Genomic DNA, 13,354 nt, shown 5'->3' on the forward strand with positions numbered 1-13,354 from the left:
GAATCCAACTAATGTGAATATTGTGTTTCCATACCATTCCAGGTCAACACATGTGTCATTCTTCTCCTATCAACTAATATGATATTCTTTCCATATCAGTGGATAAAAAATACAAAGGTTTCAGAAAGAATAACTTTATGACCTCTCTTCACAAACTAGGGATCAGAATTGATCATTTAACCATTTTCATCTCTTAATACAAATATTCTATGCAAATTATATAATTATGTTAGCTTAAATGTTTCATTTTTTTTTTTTCATATAATATCAGTTTGTTGATTGGTTGTTTAACGCCACACTCAGCAATATTCCAGCTATATATAGCAGTGGTCTGTTAATAACCCAGTCTTGACCAGACAAACTGGTGATCAACAGCATGAGCATCGATCTGGAATACAATGACATGTGTCAACTAAATCTGCAAGCCTGACCACCCCGTTAGTTGCCTCTTATGATATTGTCAGTGCCAGAGAATAACCAATCTTGATATTGGAATCAGATTCCATTTGGCATAAAAGGTAAAATATAGCTTATAATTACATGTAGGGAATCAGTGATAACACCTGGTGGTCAAGGTAAGCATGTAATGCCTGTTGTAACCCATTTAGGACAATAAATAGTTCCAGTCCTTCATGCAGAAGAAGAGGATACTTAAAGAGTGTGACCTTACTTATAAGGTGTAGTGGTTAGAGCATCTGCCCAGAGAGCAGAAGGTCGCAGGTTCGATCCCCGATCGCGTCATACCAAATAACGTTAAAATATGGTACTTGTTGGTCCCTGCCTGGTGCACAGCATTAATGGGTACAACAAGGACTGGTCGGCTCGGAGTCAGTATAATGTGTCTGAGTGGGGTATTCATGCTTCACTGCGGCTTGGTATCTCAGTGGGCTAGCACTATAAAACCAGCTTCAGTCTGGGCTAGTACAAGCAGCCGCACATACACATGCACACGCATGCACGTCGTCATATGAGCGAAATATTCTCAAGTCGCGACGTTAAACCCAATCTCACCTCACCTCACTAAAAGTTGTGACTTTGTTGATTGTATGTCATCATACCCCCAGCTGTGTGCTTATTCTATCAATCACTTGTTTAAATGACACAGACTTGATCATTTATTGTTAAGGATGATATGGCTATGATATTCTGGAGGTGGCTTAACCAGTAGTATGTGAAATTTCTAGCATACTCCTAAACCAAGATTGCTGGATTTATTTTAGGTTAAAGTTCTGTACACAGGGTGGATGATTTCAAACATTCATTAAATGAGCATCAATTGGATCTGTATTTTGCACAGTTATTTAAATAGAAAACTACACATTATTATTTATTATTAAAAGTATCCTGACATTTCCAGATATACATAAGTGTAGCCCTAACCAAATATTGAATTTGTGAATTGTCTTGAATTACCTGAATTGCATGATGGAGTGTGGAATGTGTTTCATATTAGGAACCTGTGTATATTATATAATGTGTGCTATCTGATTTCAGTGTTCACATCCCAGATATCTTAAATTTAATGGAATATGATTTCACAGTGTCTCACAGCGTTGTGTTTGACAGTCAAACAGCTTGTCTTTGCTGTATGTTTGATTGGCTAAGCTGCAATCAGCTCTTCATCATTTCATGTTGCCTTGAAGGACTGTCCCAAAATAATTATCAGATCAGAATACTGCAAACAAGAATGGCTCCACAATGCTATCTGGACTACGTTTAAGGATTTAACTCTTCTAGCAATAATTTCCCTGTGGCATAGAGTCCCTTGTCAATTTTTTGGTCGGAAATATGACATTTGTAGTTCTACAGATTCTAGAGTTAGTTCTTGATTGATTCAGATATTTAGAGTTATCTGAGTTATGTCCCTTACCTGCCAGCAGGATCCACTACTAGTGGATTTGAATCCAGGCTCTAATTATGATCTTTATTCTTGCAGGTTTCATGAAACAAGCTGGACTTTGGGCTTCCTTCCATGTTAAGGTAATATATAATGATTGAACATTTAGAGAAAGACCATAATGCTACAGAGAATGTCCCGAGAAAACAGATGCACAGGATTTGGGACTTCCGTATTCGTTCACAATATGCAGATAATCTGTAAGACTATTGTTCAGATGATTAACTGTAATCAATTTGTGACGTCTTGAGCAAGAGATGACATATCATGCTTTGTTGATGCTTCTGGAGTGAGTGAGTGACTTTAACTCAGCCAAGAGCAATATTTCAGTTATATCAGAGCATGCCTGCTTTAGGCAGAAGGAAATCCCAATGATGAAAACTGTTCAGGTTTGCCTTTTGTGCTGACAAATTAAACCAGATCCATGAACATTTGGGTAAGGAATGGTTTTCAGCAACCCATGCTTGTCGCAAGAGGCGACTAACGGGATCGTGTGGTCAGGTTGCTGAATTTGTTGACACATGTCATCGGTTCCCAATTGCACAGATTGATGCTCATGCTGTTGATCACTGGATTGTCTGGTCCATATTCGATTATTTACAGACCGCTGCCATATAGCTGGAATATTGCTGAGTGCAGCATAAAACTTTACTCACTCACTGCTTTAATTTGTTAGTAATACAAGTAACAACTCTTCGATATCCCTGAGGAGGTTCATTTTTTGTTCTTATTTTCTGTCATCTTTTTCTGTCTGTACAAAGGACACAGAAGGTTAACAAAGTAAATGTCATTTCAATCACCCAATTTTTGTCAAGATACATAGTGCTTTGCTTAAAAATTATGTACAAGAAAAGCAACAAAATAAAAATCATCGTGTCCCTCACTGTGAACATTACGCAAGAAAATCTGAAATGTACATGAAGGCAAAGCACAATTGATTTAATATGACTTTCATATTTTTACTGATGTCTCAGCCATAGGAAACAGACTTCAAATATTTCATCAGACACAACGTTTTTCATGTTTCATAATTTACAAATGTCTTATGAAAGAAAATAGAATTATTATTCTGCGCAACCCCAGGGTGGAAATGAATAGACTTGTGTCTAGTCTGAGGGAAGCATCATTTGTTTAATGTTTTTAAATCAGAGCCAGGAGAGCAGAACAGTATGGCCCCGGCTGTGGTTTCACAGTTCAAAAGTGTCAGTTGGTGTGAGAAGCTGTCAAAAGATAAGGAATTTGTGTTTTTAATACCTTGGAGGTGTTTTCCAAGTTTCAGAAAGTAGAAGCAATTAACCTCTTGCTGCTGTGTACAAAGAGGTTTGATGGGGGTTGGATCTATATTCAATGTATGACATACAAAATAAGTGTTTTGATTTGTAGCTTTTTGTGTCCTGCATTTTCTGTGACATGACAAAAGACATTCAAGTTTTGATCCCAGTGTCATGGTGTACAGAGTGAGTGAGTGAGTGTGGTTTTACGCCGCTTTTAGCAATATTCCAGCAATATCACAGTGGGGGACACCAGAAATGGGCTTCACACATTGTACCCATGTGGGGAATCGAACCCAGTTCTTTGCCATGACGAACGAATGTTTTAACCACTACGCTACCCCACCACCCCTCATGGTGTAAAGAGATCCCTTTGTGACATACTGAAGATGGTGTGGGATGTATTTTTGATTACTAATTTGGTGGTCGATATAAGTATTATGTATGGAATATATAATGCCAATCAAACCATTAAAGTTTCAAATATTTTTTTAAATCTTAAAAAAATGCTGTAAAAAAGCACTTTTATGTTTGTAGGATACAAAAACTGCTTGAGCAAACTTTTACATGACTTGTTTTTCAAGACATACTGAACAATTTGTCTGTTTGAAATTTGTCCTGAAAAATGACATACGTTTCTGTGAGACATGTCATGCAAATGTTGATAGGGGTAGGGCTGTCTAACGATAATGATCACAGAGATCAATAATCGTTAACTAAATATCAATCGATTATCGATAAAGATAAATATCAAAACTAATTTAGAGCAAGAATGCAAAATATGTCTGAAGGAAAATATCATATTTCACATGGAGAGTTATAACATATTTATGCTTGAATTACCATCAAAACAGCATCCTGAACATTTAGAAGCAGTCCATAAATATAGATGTAGCTTTGTGTATTTTTGTGAGTAAATTAACTCAATAGTTTATGTTTGATATTATCAATGACAATTTTCATATCGATAGTCAATAATGATTTACCCAATCAACAATATTTCGGATTATTGTTTTTTAGCCAGCCCTATATAGAGATATACCTATTATCAGACAATTCACAAACTGATTACTTGTAATATGCATTCATATGTAATCTCTATCTGTAGCATGTAATGTTCTTACAAAGAGAATAGTGTGGAGTGAAAAGGAATTTAACACGTGTGTCTGACTCGGAGCAGAGCCAGTCCGTGTTAAATCCCCTTAATTAAAGTAGCAGGCAAGGTAACAACAAGTACTATTTTTAACCTCTTTGGGTATGATGCAACATACAGTATGTAGTCTCAGGATCGAAAATAGGATCAAACCACTGACTTTCCACTCTTCAGACAGATGCTCTGGCCACTACACCACAGAGATTGTGACTGAGCTGACTATTACACTACTTTGAACAAACTTTCAGATAGGCCTATATCACAGCATGTCAGCTAAATGTGAAAGGAAAACCTCAAGTGTTGCAGTTCTTAAGACAAAACAAGGATTCAGCAAAGTCATGATTGCAAACATTTGATCATAATAAGAAAGATTCTGAGTATCAAGTGTTGATCATAACATCCTGGAATGAATTAGGGGGCATAACTCCAGACAGAAACTTTTCTTTGTGTCGCCATTTATATGATTTTGTTATGCTGAACACTCAATTTGTTGTTTTTTTAAATTGATCTTGCCACATATGAGGTTTGACTTGTTCTCTGTAAGGCCGGGTATGAGGGTGTGAAGCTTGACTTGTTCTTAGTAAGGCCAGGTGTGAAGCTTGACTTGTTCTTAGTAAGGCATGGTATGAGGTTTGACTTGTTCTCAGTAAATCAGGGCATGAGGTTTGACTTGTTCTTAGTAAGTCAGGGCATGAGGTTTGACTTGTTCTTAGTAAGTCCAGGTATGAGGTTTGACTTGTTCTCTGTAAAGCCTGGTATGAGGTTTGACTTATTCTCAGTAAGTCCTGGTATGATGTTTGACTTGTTCTCAGTAAGTCTGGGTATGATGTTTGACTTGTTCTCAGTAAGTCTGGGTATGAAGCTTGACTTGTTCTCAGTAAGTCAGGGCATGAGGTTTGACTTGTTCTCAGTAAGTCTGGATATGATGTTTGACTTGTTCTCAGTAAGTCAGGGCATGAGGTTTGACTTGTTCTCAGTAAGTCTGGGTATGAGGTTTGACTTGTTCTCAGTAAGTCTGGGTATGATGCTTGACTTGTTCTCAGTAAGTCAGGGCATGAGGTTTGACTTGTTCTCAGTAAGTCAGGGCATGAGGTTTGACTTGTTCTCAGTAAGTCTGGGTATGAGGTTTGACTTGTTCTCAGTAAGTCTGGGTATGATGCTTGACTTGTTCTCAGTAAGTCAGGGCATGAGGTTTGACTTGTTCTCAGTAAGTCTGGGCATGAGGTTTGACTTGTTCTCAGTAAGTCAGGGCATGAGGTTTGACTTGTTCTCAGTAAGTCCAGGTATGAGGTTTGACTTGTTCTCAGTAAGTCAGGGTATGAGGTTTGACTTGTTCTCAGTAAGTTGGATATGAGGTTTGACATTTTCCTAGTAAGACCTGATGAATTAAATAGCAGATGAAGTTTGGACTTAGTGTTTCAAACATCGAGTGTTGTAAAACCGAAGTCGAGAATGGAAACTTCTGGAAGACTGGAATCAAACCCACAGCCTCCTGATCAATAGTCAGACACTCAAACCATCAGACCACAGAGAGAGCTGAAGGTGGATGGGTAATTAGACGGTATCATGGGTAGGGTATATTTCCTTGCCAGATAATTGTCTGAACATTTCTTCAGAGTGCCGTAACACACATGATATTAAATAAACATCCATAAATATTATTTCGATGGTTTTGAAGTTTGGGAAAACTTTTAGCAGCTTTGGTTGAAAATCTAAATCTTTACGGTTGGAATAGCCAACATTACTATTGAGACGTGTTTATTCCCTTTCATGGAAATTAAACTCCACATAGTTAAATGCTTTGATTATGAAGGTACACATTTCATGTGTTCATATTTGTGGGGATACTGTTTATGCAAATTGCGATAGTGACAGATGCCACCATTATGGCAGGACATGCTTACACTTATTGTGAACACCTGGTGTCATTAATTTTCAGTGATCCATTCATAAATTTTAACAGCTAGGTTATTGATTACTCCCACTGGAATGTATTTCAGTATATAACAAGAATGGCTATTCTCTTGCAGTGGCATTTTATGTATCATTGAGAATTCAATGCTTAGGCATTTATTAAATTTTTAAAATTTGTAGGATTGTGATACTCATTCAATTTCAGAAATCTGAAAAAAAGCACTTGAACAACAAGCATTTTTTAGTAAATGTGTCATGTTCTTTCTTCTTGTACTCAAACATCTTTGAACCATACATGATATCTGTCATGGATGTTATGACATTTTGATACATGATACCTGAAATGTCAACTAAATCAAACGTTTTTGATGAACATCATCCAAACACAACTGATTAGACTTGAGATATTCATGTTGCCATGTCGATTGCCAGTCTTTTAAAACTCTGCTCATATGCTTGGTATCCATTTGCAGATAAAAATCCAGAAAATTTCAAAGATGCCAAAATGGAACATCAATGTTTTTCTCCAAACAGCATACATTCACATTCATTTGATTAATTCTGATTTTTCTTGAAAAACATTATTACTCACCTTATAAAAATATGTCTGAATATCTTAGTGTCTTATTTGTAATAGTCATTTTTGTCATTCTTATTCTGTGATCTTTTTAAAACAACATACAAGTCTTTTTATTGCAAATGATACATTTCTTTTTTTATACAGATACCAAAATTAATGATCAAGTGACCATGTTTTGTAATATATTTGTGGCAAAATATTTTTTAATATCTGCCCATTTGTATAATATGACATGACAGAGTTAAAACTTGTAGCAGTATGACTGTCTTAAGTCCATGGGCGTTACAATCGTCATAGCGATAGGACAGCTTTCTGGAATGGGGTACACTATTTTCAACCCTCATCAGGAAGATACATTCTTCTTAAACCAACGTTTCACTGGACAAGTGACATTTGTAGGCAGTGTGCGAAATAGTTGTCAAATTTTGCTTGTCAGTTGGGCTAGCTATGCCTGAAAGTTACTAGCCCACAAAATAATTTGGTAGCCCGAAATTTGAATGTAGAAACTAAGCCAAAGATTACAAAAAGTTAAAATACCATCTTTTATCAAGCCATAATCCTGCATGATTTAAAAGTGCATAACAACTTGACAAGTGGGAGAGAGTGATATATTCAAAAAATGACCCCATGCAAATTCACCAGCCAGTCGGGCCAGTGACTTGGAGATTTACTGGCCCGACTAGATTTTTACTAGCCACGGGCTAGCGGGCCAGTGGCTATTTCACACACTGGTTGTAGGTATATGAAAATAAATATATTGCAAGTGATTATATGATATTTTTGTTGATAATCAGAACATAGTGGTGCTTCTTTTTCCATAAACCTAAACAAGGCCATACCTACAAGGAGACTACTGTATCTGATTGGCTGATACTTGACTTGGCTGACTTGTGTTGGAATATTGCACTGAATGATGTTGCTGATTTTGCATTGTTTCCTAGTTTTCTATCTTTCTGGTTTATTGTGTAAATGATTAAATGGTCAGTTTGTGATTGTTCATTTGATTTATATAAAAGAACTGAGTTTGAAATAATGTTTGTATTTGTTTACAAACAACACCATACAGCTGTAATACTGCTGAAACAAATATATGCTCGTGATATAGTCACAATTGTACAATCAACTCAGCTTTTACCAGAGATTTCTTTGGAATGTGGAAAGGGTTTTGTCATTTTTATTATTATCATGAAAGTAGAAATGTTAAAATAGGCGTGTAATAACACACAATATGATAAATACAAAAGGCAAAACCACAACACATATTGCGATAAATAAAGAGTATTTCTTAGCTTTCTTCTACGTATATCTTATAACAAAATGTTTCAGTCTATTTAATCCTAGATTTCTTTCCATTAGCCATTTGGTTAAATGACTAAATTTGAATGTGCATTATTGGACATTAACACTAGGAAGTCTGAATGCAGACACTTCATGATTTGTAAGAACTACGCTGTCAAAGAAAAGGAAGTATATGCTTCAAATTCAATTTGACCAAAGAAATACACATTATTAAAGTGTTACTAGGCTGTAAACACTCACCATCACTCTGCAAATGTATAAGGTCCAAAACACAACCAGGATATGTTTATCAAATATATCACTAAGAAAAACTATTTCTTGATGAGACTCTTTTTTAGCACTTTCAGGCATGATTGTATATTTTTTATACCACATACCATGTATGACTTACAGACACACAGATTTTTATGTTTGTTGAAATGCAAGAACATAATTATCTTCAACTACAGATATAGGAACTGAAGAAATAGTTCATCAACTGATCTGTTGAAACTAATAAACCAAACCCAGTCCTGCCTAGGCAATAAGATTGATTACAGATATGATTATTTCAATGTGTTTTTTTCCAGGGATTGTAATGGCGGATTTGCATTGCTTGGGTAATTTGACGTGTCAAATCACCACAATTTTTTCCCCTTTTTTTGTGGATTAACGATGTCGTAGATATTTACTAAGTGTATCCCGATAACGCCATCATCAGATTTGCCCACTCTGTGCGGCAGGTGTTCGAACTGCTGATAGTGGAGAAAATGGGTCATTGAGAAAGATGGTTGTGTTAACAGTCTCACTGTTTCCGTGGTCAGGGTAAACAGATAAATCAGGAGGTGAATGAGATTAATTAATTGTATCCTTTCTGTATGTCAGTACTTATTAATAGAACAGAGGAAAATAAATTAAACAGGATTCATCTTTTTATCAGTTGAATATATAGGGAAACTTCATTAACCTGAATGTAATTAATCTGCCTCTAAAAAGAAAATTTCTTTTAATAATAGTGGGTTTTTTATGCGTCCAAACCTTGTTTTAACATGTTTACGAATCTGCCATCCCCCAAAAACCAAAATGTGAAAAAAGAATAATATGAGTAGTCTTTTCTTTTTGTCCACAAACCAGAAATAAATATACTGTTTCAAAAACAACTGATTGCCATCACTCTAGATGTACATAAACTGAACGGTGCCCACACTTCTGTCCGCTGCATGCTAAAAGATAGGAAGATGTGGAATACAATAGATTTGGGAACATGTGGATTCATGGATCTATTACTGCATCAAACAGTCAATACAGCATATATATTTGTTGTTTCTTTCATGCATCTCCTGTCACATCATATTTTCCCTACCTACTTAAAATTTGCTGGAAAAGAATATCTTAAATTATAGGCTTCGGGATATCAGCCTGAATTTATGAGCCAGAAAGTTTAGCATTGTGTTTGAGATTATTGCAGTTATGTAGTGATGTGGGTAATACCATTTTATATTTGGGTCAATTCTAAATGCTTTCCACTCCGTTCGAATTGGTTTTCAGAAAACCATGCTTGAGGTGACTAACAAGATCGGGTGGTCAGACTCGCTGACTTGGTTGACACATGTCATCGGTTCCCAATTGCATAGAATGATGCTCATGCTGTTGATCACTTGATTGTCTGGTCCAGACAAGATGTTTTTACAGACCGCTGCCATATAGCTTGAATATTGCTGAGTGCGGCATTAAACAACAACCAAACTAAACCTAAATACTTTCCAAAGATTTTAGATATTTTAGCATAGTTTATGGGTACATGCTGTCTGGCATTGTAGAGTACCACTGGTGCTATGGCAAAGCTTGCTTACTCTTTACACAAATACCTGGTGTCATTGTTGATTTTCACGGATCCATTCATAGGACTTTATTGCTATTTTGTCTTTCACACAATCTGTTCATTGGATAAACAAGATGGGATATTCTCTGGCATTGGTGTTTTATTGCCAGCATGATGCTATATTAACAGATAGCATTACAACTGTTATGAATCACATGTCATACCAAGTAGGTGGAATTTGATTGGTCGATATGTGAACTTTGACCTTTATTGCCTGCATGGTACTATATTAACAGGTGAGTTGAGGTGAAATTGGGCTTAACGTCGTTTGAGAATATTTGGCTCATAATCAAAATAGTGTGTGTGTAACGGCTGCTTGTACTAGCCCAGTCTTAAGCTGGTTTTATAGTGCTAGCCCACTGAGATGCATGCATGCGGCAGTGAAGCATGAATAGCCCATCAGACACATTATGTTTGACATATGGAACCAGTCCTTCTTGTACCCATTAATGTGAATACAGGCAGGGCAACAAGTACCATATTGCCTGATCTACAGAGAACAATGATCCAGCAGAGGGAATCAATCAGGTCACTGAAAACCCTGGATACCTCAGCATCAGTATTCAGTATTCATCATGGTTCTGTTTACATAGATTCATGTATACTAACTCGATGTAGACGAATACTGAGCAAGTGAACTTTGTGATGCTGTTGAATAAACGAGCATGTGTGAGGTGACTGAATTATAAATTATTTGGGATTGTTTCCTTTAAAAACGTGACATATTTGTAAAAGTTAACTCCGTTCAAGGTAATACTGAGGTTGTAATACCAAGTGAATAGTTAGGTTTATAATACACTATGTGAAATCCAGTCAGATAGGTGGCCGACCTACTAAACCTAACATTTGAATCTGCCACTTATCTATGAAACTCTATCAGTATTAGTGAGTGAATGAGTTGGCTTTCACACTGCTTTTAGCAACATTCCAGCAATTAAAAAAAACACACAAAAACAACATTCCAGCAATATCACAGCAGGGGACACCAGAAATGGACTTCACCCCTGTTGGGAATCAAACCCAATCCAGCGTCATGATGAACAAATGCTTTAACCACTAGACTACCCCACCGCCTCAGCACTCTATCACCTGTGATCATTAAATGTTGCAACTGTCTGATGTACAACAAATAAATTCTGAAGCTAAAGACTAAACCCAGCGATCATCCACAATCAGTTTTTTAAATATTTTTTTGTGATACATGTTATGATACATGAAACTAGCCTGCTCTATGAACACTATCGTGACATAAACCTGACACACCAGCATGGCAGCAGGTGCTTGCTAAGCCATAGGTGGTCAACATGGCAAATCAAATTATTTCAATCATTTCAACAGAACACAGGTTGTTTCATTGATGTAAGGTAGACATATATCACAGAAAGGGGATGAAAGGCAACTCCTCCATGACAAGACTTGCAATTAATTTTGATTTCCCCGAATTTAGTTGTCTAGTCTTTAGAAATGTTACTGCATGCTGGAAATGATGCAGCTCTTTTTTAACATTTTGCCAACTCTGTATTCATAATCACTTTGCCCTTTAAGGACTCTTGAAAATGTTTCGTTTTTTCATTCATTGAATGTCATCATCAGGTTTGGTTTGGTGTTTAACGCTGCAATCAGCAATATTCCAGTTATACGACGGTGATCTGTAAATAATTGAGTCTGGACCAGACAATCCAGTGATCAACATCATGAGCATTATTCTTCGCAATTGGGATACAGTCACATGTGTCAATCAAGACAGCGAGCCTGACCACCCGATCCCGTTAGTTGCCTCTCACGACAAGCATGGGTTGGTGAAGACCAATTCTAGCCCAGATCTTCACGGGTTTGTCATCAGTAATAAATTAGATACAAACCTTACAGAATGTCCTGGATACCAAATTAGCAATGCACCTAGGTTATACAAGATATGGGAGTTATGGTGACCATAACACTAAGATCGCTTTTTAGTAGATACCAAATTAGCAATGCACCTAGGTTATACAAGTATTTATGTTTTTTTAGTATTTTCTTTGAAAAAATATAGTATATTAATCAAACTTCACATTTCATATTCTTTTAAAATTGAAACATGACATATATATAATACCACCACCTTTCTTGTCTGGATGGAAAGGTTACTACACATGCATGATGATTAAGTGGGAACCATGATAATAGATTTCAAGCAATGACCATGAGTTACTAAAAAGGATCATCAGTTATAAACACCCATGATCAATCATAAATAGTTATAAGCAATGGTGATCTGTCATGAACAGCAGTGATCAATTATTATTGAGTGAATGATTTGTTTTACTCTGCTTTTGCAATACTTAAGCAATATCATAGCACTGGGGACTTCAGAAATGGACTTCACACAATGTACCCATATCAGGAATCGAACCTGAGTCTTTGGTGTGACGAGGGAACGCTTTAACCATGAGGCTACCCCACCGTCCCTGATCAGTTATCAACAGTTATAAACAATGATGTTGTTAGGTTAGGCCAGGTTTAGAATTAATTCAGAAAGAATGCAATATAATTTATTATTTTTTATCACTTTATTTCTTTATTTATCACTTTATTTCTTTATAATAATAAATAAAGGAATAAAGTGAATAAAGAATGCAATATAATTGTTCAACTATATTTTAAGAAATCATTTTAAGAGCAGAAAAATCATTAGTGAAAGACCCAAATTGTAAATGCTAGGTTTTCCCAACATGTGGAATCAGTTATAAGGATGTGTGAATAGTGTTTCTGTGATGTTTGAACAGTATAAATACCAGGGTTGAAAATGTATATTTCAAGATATTCTTTCTTGTTCATTTTCATACATCAGTAGATATATCAAATACATTTTACTTACATGACCGACTATTGGGATGTATTTCTTCGATCAACATCATATATATCTAACACATTTAGGATGAATTGCTTCGTGTTTTTCCATTTAAGATGCTTCTTTTCAGGCATTTTCAAAGGTTTGATGTGTTTGAGTTAGGTCCATGGTGTATTTTGACATTTGCCAATGAAACTGCAAGTGAAGTGTTAAATTTGAAGCCATTTAGGGCACTTGATACTTCTGTTTCTCTGGGGAGTTTTGTTCTGCCCACTCACAGCTACCAGCAATGCAGCCTGGTCACATTGAATATATGAATTTTATGTGTGGGGTGTTGCCGCAAATGCTTGTAATAGAAACATATTTGTATTCACTCTCTAAGGTCTGTGCTTGCCAATTTGTGAAGCAGATACAGTGTGTATACCCAAAGTATGTTTACTCGTGTCAACAACAACAAATGAATCGTGAAAGTACAATTTGATATGGCGCATATCAACATTTACATTGTGTATGAGCTATAAAAAATGTTCTTTGTGACTTACATTTGAA

The 13,354-nt window shown here is 36.1% G+C and overlaps 1 protein-coding gene across 1 annotated transcript in view; it reads left to right on the forward strand.

Moving 5' to 3' along the window:
• The first annotated feature begins 1,928 nt into the window (after positions 1–1,928).
• Positions 1,929–13,354, forward strand: part of LOC124276276 (protocadherin beta-15-like) — a 77,119-nt gene continuing 65,693 nt past the window's right edge. The window contains exon 1 of the mRNA XM_046712019.1: positions 1,929–1,980. The gene's annotated coding sequence lies outside the window, so the exon portion shown is untranslated. The remainder of the gene's footprint in view (positions 1,981–13,354) is intronic.

Source organism: Haliotis rubra, unplaced genomic scaffold (assembly GCF_003918875.1).
Source record: "Haliotis rubra isolate DU_JTF1 unplaced genomic scaffold, ASM391887v1 Scf1, whole genome shotgun sequence".
Taxonomy (NCBI): Eukaryota; Metazoa; Mollusca; class Gastropoda; order Lepetellida; family Haliotidae; genus Haliotis; species Haliotis rubra.